This window comes from Hemitrygon akajei, chromosome 28 (genome assembly GCF_048418815.1).
Source record: "Hemitrygon akajei chromosome 28, sHemAka1.3, whole genome shotgun sequence".
NCBI lineage: Eukaryota > Metazoa > Chordata > Chondrichthyes > Myliobatiformes > Dasyatidae > Hemitrygon > Hemitrygon akajei.
Genome location: NC_133151.1, coordinates 22,687,532 through 22,696,881, shown reverse-complemented (window position 1 = coordinate 22,696,881; position 9,350 = coordinate 22,687,532). Strand labels below are relative to the sequence as shown.

General features: G+C 45.7%; 2 non-coding genes across 2 annotated transcripts; one reads left to right on the top strand and one right to left on the bottom strand.

The window, feature by feature from the left end:
• The first annotated feature begins 747 nt into the window (after positions 1–747).
• Positions 748–819, top strand: trnag-ucc (transfer RNA glycine (anticodon UCC)). Its single transcript has one exon. It is a non-coding gene; the product is annotated as a tRNA-Gly (tRNA).
• A 2,632-nt stretch (positions 820–3,451) lies between these two features.
• trnan-guu (transfer RNA asparagine (anticodon GUU)) lies at positions 3,452–3,525 on the bottom strand. Its single transcript has one exon. It is a non-coding gene; the product is annotated as a tRNA-Asn (tRNA).
• Between the last annotated feature and the right edge of the window lie 5,825 nt (positions 3,526–9,350).

The following is a 9,350-nucleotide window of genomic DNA, read 5'->3' as shown; positions in this document are numbered from 1 at the left end:
ATAAGGGGCAGGCCATTCAGAGCGGAGTTCAGGAAAAAAAATTCACTCAGAGAGTTGTGGATCTATGGAATGCTCTGCCTCAGAAGGCAGTGGAGGCCAATTCTCTGGATGCATTCAAGAAAGAGTTAGATAGACCTCTTAAAGATAGCGGAGTCAAGGGACATGGGGAGAAGGCAGGAACGGGGTACTGATTATGGAAGATCAGCCACGATCACATTGAATGGCGGTGCTGCCTCGAAGAGCCGAATGGCCTACTCCTGCACCTATTGTCTATTGTCTATATGGAACCTGTCACTCGAATTTCAGGGTACGGGAGAGCTCACAGACACACCTTGACGTCTGTTTGTTGTTTGTAGATTTGGCGCTTTATATTCTTCCCCCTTCTCACTGTGTGACAGGAGGGGTCTCATGATTATTTAGCAATTCAGTCACTTACTGTGTTCAAGGTCTGTCCAAAGGAAGGGATCCCATCAGCGTGCGGTTTGAAAGGGCAATTATTATCAGAGTTTGTTTATCCATCTGGTGATGCGTGAGGCAGGACTTCATTAGTATCTCTTTAACTCGGTTCTAACTCAGTCTTATTCCTCGAGTATGCACGCCGTGGGTTGTATAACTCCGTTTTTGTTGGGGATGGTGACATTAATTTACCGGAATAGGAGCTGCAGCAGAGTGAGGAATGACCCGACAGAAAACAGCTTGGAACTAAGGGAGACGCCTTTCTACTCAAATCTTTTGCAGCGTTATTGAGCGACGGTGGTATAGTGGTGAGCATAGCTGCCTTCCAAGCAGTTGACCCGGGTTCGATTCCCGGCCATCGCAGGTTGTACAGTTTTAGACTACATCGCAAATAAACATCTTACATAGGCACGATCTACGCAGAACTCCAAGGGCCAAGTGGCCGTAATCGACACGCTAATTCACGCTGTAAGTGTAATGTTGATTCATTAATTATCATTCACTGTGTCGTGGATCAGAGATGGAATTAACATCCCTCACGAGTTTCCCGTTAAATCCGGTTCTGACTCTAGTCCAGATTCTACAAGAATGGACACTTCACAGGAAGGATCGAAGGAGCGACACGATTTGTAAAGCGTTGCCCGGACGTTGCCTGATTAAATTGTTTGAGTTTGTTTGCTTTAGTGGAATGTGTGAGCCTGGGAGGAAACTTGACCGAATTATAATGTAGGAAACTGTGAGAGACACAGATTGGGCAGATCGTCAGAACTGGTTTCCCAAGTACAGTATTTTAGAGGGAATGAATTTAAGGTCAGACTTGGGGAGTGTTTAAAGAAGATGTGCGGGTCACGTTTTTAGACGGAGTAGGTTGGGTGCTTGGAATGGGCTGCCAGGTTCAAAGACGGAAGGGCGTACAATGTTTTTAGACAGGTAAATGAATATGTAAGTGTGAAGCGACATGGATAGAGGCACAAAGAGAAAACAGCAGATGATGAAATGCAAGCAGCCGAGAAAATATTGGAGGAACTCAGCAGGCCAGGCAGCATCTGTATAAAAGACAGTCTACGTTTCGGGCCGAGTCCCTTCATCTGGACTGGAGAAAAAACCGATGAAGGATCAGAGTTAGACGGTGAGGGGAGGGGGGAAGAAACACAAGGTGAGAGGTGAAACCGGAGGGGCGGGGGGGGGGGCGGTGCTGCGATGGCGAATTAAAAACTTGAAATGCTGATTGGTGAAAGGGATACTGGGCTAGAGAACAGAGAATCTAATAGGAGAGGACTGAAGGCCATGGAAGAAAGAAAAGGGGGTGGAACACCGAAAGGGAGGTGATGGGCAGGTAACAGATAAGGTCAGAGAGGGAAAAGAGAATGGGGCTTCGTTAAGGGGGGGGGGGGGTGGCATTACCCGAAGTTCGAGAAACCGATGTTCATGCCTTCAGTTTGGAGGCCACTCAGACGGAATATAATGTGTTGCTCTTCCAGTCTGAGTATGGCCTCATCGCGACTGTACAGGAGGCTATGGGCTGCCATGTCGGAATTGGAAAAGGAAGTGGAATTAAAGTAGGAGGCTACAGGGTTATGTCGCTTTTACTGGGGGACGGCGTGTAGATGTTCGGTGAAATGGTCTCCTGATCTGTGTCAGGACTCACCGATATTCAGGAGGCCACATCGGGAGCACTGGATACAGAAGATGACTGTAAAATACTCACAGGTGAAGGGTCGCCTTATTGGAAGGACTGTTTGGGGCCCTGGATGGTAATGAGCGTGGATGTGTAGGGGCAGGTTTAGCACTTGATTCACTTGCAAGGGTAAGTGCCAGGACTGAGGCCGGTGGAAGGGATAAACGCACACGGGATTAACATAGGGAGCGATTCCTGCAGAAAGTAGAGGGGGGAGGAAAGAAGTGTTTGGTGGTGGGATCCCACCGAAGTTACGGATAATTTTGTGCTGGAGGCGGAGTCTCGGGGCAGGTAGGTGAGGATAATATGAACCCTATCCTGGTGGATGGTGCAAGGATGGGATGGGGGCAGACGTGAGTAAAATGGAAGAGATTCTGTTGACGGCAGCTTTGATGGTGGAGGAAGGGACACCCCTGTCTGAAAAAACACGATGTCTCCTTTGTTCTTGAATGAAACGTGTTATCCTGAGAGCAGATGCGGTGGAGACGGAGGAATTGAGAGAAGAAAATGGCATTTTTACAAGTAACGGGATGGGAAGAGATATAGGCCAGTTAGATGTGAGAGTCTGCGTGGTTATAATAGACATCAGTAGATACACTGTCTTCAGAGATAGTGACAAAGAGATAGAGAAAAGGGAGGGAGGTGTCAGATATGGGCCAGGTAAACTTTTGGACAGGGTGGAAGTTGGAGGCAATGTTAATGAAGTTGATGAGCTCAGCAGGAAACAGCAGCAATGCAGTCGTTTACGTTCCGCAGGAAAAGTTAGAAAGAGTTACCAATGCAGGCTTAAAAGATAGACTGTTTCAAGTAGCCGACAAACAGACAGGTAGTGCTCACCCATGCCAATGTCTGTGGCTGCTCCTTTTTGTTGGTAGGAAATGGGTGGAGTCGAAGGAGAAATTATTGAGTGGGCACAAGTTCCGCCAGACGGAGGTGAATAGTGGTGAAGGGGAGCTGGTTGGGTCTGGATCCAGATGGATCTCGAGTAGGAAAAGATGGACACTTGACCTCGCAATCTGCCCCGTTATGATGCTGAACTTAATTATTTATCTGCACTGTGCTTTCTCTGTTGCTGTTAAATTTTTATTTTGTATTCTGTTATTGTTTCATATCGTTCTCTCTCAAAGCACTGTGTAATGATTTGATCTCTATGAAGAATGTGAAAGAGGAGCATTTCACTGTATGTCGCTACGTGACAAAAACAATTTTAATTCCCACTGAATGTGATGTGGCTGTAGCAGGAAACGCTGGTCTCCGGACAGCGGAGCGTTTCCCAGCTTGAAATACAACGCGATGCAAAAACTGTTGCATCACCAGCGTCCCTGGGTGGGCTCGAACCACCAACCTTTCGGTTAACAGCCGAACGCGCTGACCGATTGCGCCACAGAGACAAGCTGGATAAGTCTCCCATAAATGGCCCATTCCGGTTTTGAAAGATGTTGAGTGGTAATTGATGCTGTCACCCGACTTTTCACAATCTGCATGAACGGTCTGCATCAGAGGGTTAGCGGACAGCATAAAACAGAAATCGTTGGAACCACATATTTGTCAGAATTAGAAGCTGAAATACCAATAGATCCCCAGTGCATTGCGAAAACATTCGGCCACGAGTACACACTCTTCAAAGAAGGACATTTTACATGGGACGTAATCATTGTGTCCCGGGACGGATGAGGACAGCACCGATCCCGGGGTCAGAGAAACAGGACTATTCCTAAATGAAAGCTGAAACTGCTGGAAATACTCCCCAGCTTAGGCAATATTTGTGGAGACAAAAATAAGGTTCACGTTTCAGGTCAATAACCTTTCACTGAGCTCCAATCTCGCAGTTAGACGGAATGCCATTGTCCGGTCCGTGAAATCAGCATTCTGTTTCGCGCTCCGGTCCACATTCTTTATTCCAGATATTCCGGGTTTCCCCAGTTTCTGTTCAGGCAGCTGATTCTTGTTTGGGTTGGCATCATAAATGGCTTCAGGATTCAGTCTCTGGTTGCTGTATTGTTCCTGTCCTAACCCTCTGTCGTGTATCCCTTCCTTTCACCTTCCTGCCTGGAGCTTTGCCTTGCCACGCCTTGCCTCTGCCTGCAGCCTCGCCTCTGCCTGGGGCCTCGCCTCTGCCTGGAACCTTCCCTTGCCTCGCCCTGCCACTGCTTGGAGCCTTGCCTTGCCTCGCTTTGCCTCTGGCTGGAGCCTTGCCTCTCCCTGTATCTGTCTGGAGCCTCGCCCTGTTTGGAACTGTCTGTCTGAGTCCACGCCTTCGCTAGGTAGGTCCGGCCGTTTGCCGCTTCCTAGCGTTATGAACTGCCTGTCTGTGTCGACGCCTTCGCCAGGAAGGTCCGGCCGTTTTGCTGCTACCTAGCATTGGGAACTGTCTTGTCGTGTTCAGCATTCTGTGTTATGATTCCCGGCCCTACGTCCTGTACCCAGAAGGGGCCCCGGCACGGTGCTCCAAGTTCCTGGTTCTCCTTCGACCAAGGCTCTGTGTTCTCGTCATGTCCATGTGACCCGCCCAGCACAGGATTACCTTGCCCATCTGGTGCTGGGGTTTCCCTGTCCTGTCCAGGAGGCTCACGTCCAGTCTTGCTGTTTCTCCCTCGACTATGGCTCTAGGTTCTCGTCATGTCCATGTGCCTCGCCCAGCATAGGAGTACCTTGCCCAGCCCGGTGCTGGGATTCACTTGTCCTGTGCTGAGATTCCTTTGCCTTGCCTCGCTTGGCCTCTGCCTGGAGCATTGCCTTGCCTCGCCTCGACTCTGCCTGGACCCTCGCCTTCGCCTTGCCTCTGTCTGGAGCCTCGCCTTCGCCTTGCTTCTGCCTGGAGCCTCGCCTTCGCCTGGCCTCTGCCTGGAGCCTTGTCTTGTTTGGATCTGTCTGTCTGTGTCCACGCCTTCGCTAGGTAGGTCCGCCCGTTATGGCGCTGCGTAGCGTTGGGAACTGCCTCTCCGTGTCCACGCCTTCACTAGGTAGGTCCGGCAATTTTGCCGCTACCTAGCGTTGGGAACTGCCCTTCCGTGTCCAAGCGTCTGTGTCTTGCATTTGGGTCCACTCCCAGAGCCCCCCATTGTCACATCAATGAGGCTTTTACTATCCTCCTTTATATTGTTGGCTCGCTTACCTTCGTACCTCATCTTTTCTACCCGTATTGCCTTTTAAGTTCTCTTCTGTAGCTCTTTAAAAGTTTCCCAGTCCTCTAGCTTCCCGCTCATCTTTGCAATGTTAAACTTCTTTTCTTTTATTTTTATACTGTCCTTGACTTCCCTTGTCAGCCACGGTCTCTAAGAGCATACTCCTCTTAGAACCTCTTTGGAATGAACTGATCCTGCATCTTCTGTATTATTCACAGAAATACCTGCCATTGTTGTTCCAAAGTCATCCCTTCCAGTCAACTTTGACCATCTCCTCCCTCATGGCTCCATAGTTCCCTTTGTTCAGCTGTAATACTGATACTTCCGATTTTCCCTTCTTTCACTCAAATTGTAGATTAAGGCTTATCATATTACGGTCACTACCTCCTAATGACTTCTTTATCTCGAGGTCCCTTATCAAATCCGGTTCGTTACACAACACTAAATCTAGAATCGCCTTCTCCCTGGTAGGCTCCAGTACAAGCTGCTCTATAACTCCATCTCGGAAGCACTCCACAATTTCCCTTTTTTGGGGTCCAGTACAAACCTGATATTGCCAGTCTACCTGCATGATGAAATCCCCCATAACAACCGTAGCATTACCTTTGCGACATGCCAATTTTAACTCTTGATTCAACTTGCACCCTATATCCAGGCTACTTTAGGTGCTATAGCTAACTCCCATTAAGGTAATTTTTCTCTTACAATTTCTCAGTTCTGTCCATACTGCCTCTACGTCTCCTGATTCTAGGTCACCGTTCGCAAGGGATTGAATTTCATTACACAACAATAGAGCCACCCCACCCCGTCTGCTCACCTGTCTGACCTTTCCATAGGATGTCTACCCTTGGATATTCATTTCCCAGCACTGGTACTCTTGCAGCCATGTCTCTGTTATACCTACAACTTCATACTTGCCAACTTCCATGTACTAAAAACTGCCTTTGCTCAGGAAATCATCCGTCACTAGCAGCGTTCTTGTTCATCAAGCTTTGTCTAGACTTTAGTCGTAAAAGAAACGTTAAAGTAGGAAGTTAAGTATAATTGGAATAACAGTGGAGTAGTGCATTATGTAGAGAAGGACATAACGGATGCTCTTAGCTCTTATTTTGCTGAAGTGTTCAGCTGCAAAGATGCTAGTAATACGCCAGTAAGTGTAGAGAAAAAGAAGTTGCTTAAAGTGACTCAAAGATCTTAGAAAGTGAAAAGGCTGGAAGTTAATAAATCTCAGTATCACACAACATATATGCAGGGCTACTTAAATTAGTCTATGATTGAAAACACAAACACCTAACAAGAATTATTCGAAATTCTGTGAATATTGGCAAAATGCTGATGGACTTGAATTGGGTTAACTTTTTTACCTGTATCTAAGAAGGGTGACTGCACTGACTCTTGGAACTATGGACCAGTAAGCTTACTGTGTATTGTGGGTAAGATATGGGAAATATTAATAAAGAACAAGTTGTAAAAACATCTGCTGAGAACAGGCATGCAGATAGTGGGAGTATATGGTCTTTATCAGTTTGTCTGCCAGTGACTAATGATGATCCGCAGAGGTCGGTGTTGGGACCATACCTTTCATGCTGTATATAAATGATTTAGATGATCAAATAGGTGGCTTTGTTGCCAAGTTTGTAGATGATACAAAGATGGGTGCAGGGACAGGTAGTGGTCAGGAAAGTTTTAGGATTCAGAAGGGCTTAGACAGATTAGGAGCAACGTGGCAAATGAAATATAATGCTAGAGAATGCACGGTCACGCACTTTGGTAGTTGAAATACATGTCCGAGCTATTTTCTAAACGGGGAGAAAATCCAAAAGTCAGAGATGCAAAAAGACTTGCAGGTTGAGTTGCTGATGAGGAAGGCAGATGCAATGTTTACATTCATTTTGTAGAAGTCCAGAATACAGGAACAGGAATGTGATTCTGAGGCTTTATTAGACACTGGCGAAGCCTCACCTTGATTATTGTGTACAGCTTTGGCCTCGTCATTTAAGAAAAGATGTGCTGGCATTGGAGGGGGTCAAGAGAAGGTTCACAGGGATGATACCAGGAACTTAAAAGAATGAGGGGGGTCCTCAGTGAAACATTACGAATATTGAAAGGCCTAGACAGAGTAGACGTGGGAAGGATGTTTCCCATGGCGGGAGAGCCTAGGACAAGAAGGCACAGACTCAGGCTAGAGAGTTGTCCATTCCAAACAGAGATGCGGAGAAATTTCTCTAGCCAGAGGGTGGTGAATATGTGGAATTTGTTGCCACGTGTAGCTGTGGATACGAGGCAGAGTTTGACAGGTTTTTGATTGGACATAGCATTAAAGGATATATGGAGAAGGCCAGGAAATGGGGTTCAGGAGTAAAAAAGGATCAGCCATGATTATAATGACACGATCGACCAAATGGCCTACTCCTGCTATGTCTTATCGTTTTATGATTTTATGTTACCAGAAAGTCATCATGTGTTCAGAAATGGTAAATCACGTCTTAGTAATATGTTGCAGGTCTACAAAGAGGCAACTTAGAGTTATTATAACAATAAAGAGGTAAAAATTTACCAAAAGCGAAAGAGGTAAAGAGGTAAAAAATGTACTCGGACTTTCAGAAGGCTTTTGGCAAGGTGCCCCACAGTGATTAATAATCAAATTACTGGATGTAGCGATTCAGTGTATGGTATGCGAATGTGTGGAGAATTATCTCAAAAACAGAAAACAATGAGTGGATCATTTTAACAGCTGGAAAATGTTAAAAGTGGGGTTCCACTAGAGTAAGTTTTTACGGCCGCTTCTTCTTTTAATTTACTTTAATGATTTCGATAAGCACAGAATCAATTAAACTCGTTAAGTTTGCAGATGACATAATATTAGAGAGACGAGCTAATAAATTGCAGGCAGCAGAATCAACACATGTCGATCTAAACAAATTTCTGATGTGGGCAGATGAATGGCAGATGAAATTCAATATAAGTAAATGTAAAATACTACATAAAGGAAAAATAAATTTTAGATATAAATATACAGAGAGTATCTTGAGTAAGAAAGTGCATTGTATGAGCAGTTGGGGGTAGGGGAGAGAGAAAACAAGGTGTGAGGTGAATCCTGAAAGAGGACGGGTGAAGTAAAGAGACTGAGAGGTACTGAATGAATCCCACAGTCTCACTCTGTACCAGAGACTGACAGGTTCAGAATGAACCCCACACTCTCACCCTGTACCAGAGACTGACAGGTTCAGAAAGAACCCCACACTCCACCCTGTACCAGAGGCTGACAGGTACAGAATGAACATCACAGGAGGAACATCACAGTCCTGCAATCTAAGCACTTGTCTCTCTCTGACTTTCTCTCTCTTCTCTCGCTCTGTCATCTGACGTTTTATATCACGCTTGACTTTCTGTCGTTCACTTCCAGCCATACTGCTTCCACCTTCGCAGATTCAAATATTTCTCCTCAACTTGTTTTGACATTTGATGAGATTTGAGATGCCCATTAAAAACTGCTGCATCACACAAAATGCTAGAGGAATCAGCAGAGCTCATTCTGTTACTTGGATTTCAGGAAATGGCAGATTTTCTCGTGTTTGTACATCAGCAATGAGCTCATTTCACCGTTTCCTTCCTCATCTCAGTTGCTCTATTGTAGCTTTGTTCGAATCTCTATTTGTGTGTTTTGAATTGTAGTGACTTTATTACTTACAACCTTCATATATATGAGGAGCAAAAATCTTTATGTTACATCTCTGTCTAAATGTGCAATTGCAAATTTTAGTAATTTATAATAAATAGAATGTACGATAGGGCAGTCACTATAACAGAGAAACACAATTGTGCTATTATTTCGTGTGTGTGAGAGAGAGAGAGAGAGAGAGAGAGAGAGAGAGAGAGAGAGAGGAGAGAGAGATGAGAGAGAGAGAGAGAGGAGAGAGAGAGAGAGAGAGAGAGAGAGAGAGAGAGAGAGAGAGAGAAAGTCACAGGAAGAAGCTGAAGGTCTAAAGGACCGTTCAAATGGGAAACTGCAGGGACAGATGTAGAGATCGGTCAGTGTCGCTGGTCTCCGTTCAGAGATGAATAATTAGCCAACAAAAAGATGAAATCTA